Source organism: Tenrec ecaudatus, chromosome 3, assembly GCF_050624435.1.
Source record: "Tenrec ecaudatus isolate mTenEca1 chromosome 3, mTenEca1.hap1, whole genome shotgun sequence".
NCBI lineage: Eukaryota > Metazoa > Chordata > Mammalia > Afrosoricida > Tenrecidae > Tenrec > Tenrec ecaudatus.
The window spans coordinates 18,413,623-18,414,581 of NC_134532.1; the positions used below are offsets into that span (position 1 = coordinate 18,413,623).

Below are 959 nucleotides of genomic sequence, written 5' to 3' on the forward strand. Positions count from 1 at the left end.
AAAATTAGGAAATACCAACACATCCTCTGTTTTCAGTTAACTTTTACAAATGGTTCATGAAATTTGGCAAGCTGAAGGGATATACAAATGTTTAAATATGAGAAAAAGCATTATGACTAAGATCTATCACAGGACTCGTGTTCTTCAGCTCTACTGTGTCCTACACTCAGGCAGCCTTCTCTGCTATTAGACATATGCTGGGATGTGTTACCCAATAACCAAGGTGACCAAGAGCTCAAGTACTCACTCACTAATTTGCAGGTCACAGCGTATCCTGGTTTCTCCCTCAAAGATGTAGTGAAACCGACACAGCAGCGCCCGCGCGGCCCAGCGCAGCGGACACCCAGGACTGAAAGATGGCATTTCCCGTGACCCTGAAGGAGAAGCGCCTCCTGGATGTCAGGATCTCGGAGCTGCCCAGCTGGGTGCTGATGCGGGACTTCACCCCGACGGGCATTGTCGGCGCCTTTCAGAGAAGTTACGATCGGTATTATAGCAAGTGTGTGAACGTGAGGAAGGGGAGCGTCGCAGGCCTGTCCATGGTGTTGGCGGCCTATGTGGTTTTCAGCTACTGCCTATCCTACAAGGAGCTCAAACACTAGCGGTTAAGGAAGTACCACTGAGAATGCCGCGGTGAGGGTGGCCTGCTTTCCTGGTCTGGCCACTTGCCTTGCCACCACCCCCTCCCCTCCACCCGGCAAGAGCCCTTGAGAATGTGCCCAATAAAAGGTGCAGGCCTGAAAAAAAAAGATGTAGTGAAACCATATTTAATGAAACAAATAAATGACTGGTTATTCTACCTTTGATCCCCTCCATTCCCTCTTTCCCAGGGACCCTCATGTCACTAGAGATGGAGGTTGTATCAAATTAAAAGTGCTTATATTGGAACCATGATTTCCATTTTTCACAATATTGGACTTTTTCCTCAGACTTAAGGGCTCTGAGGAAGATGTAGTACA

The 959-nt window shown here is 48.0% G+C and overlaps 1 pseudogene; it reads left to right on the forward strand.

The window, feature by feature from the left end:
* The first annotated feature begins 356 nt into the window (after positions 1–356).
* LOC142443288 (ATP synthase F(0) complex subunit f, mitochondrial pseudogene) lies at positions 357–602 on the forward strand (annotated as a pseudogene).
* The last annotated feature ends 357 nt before the right edge of the window (positions 603–959 follow it).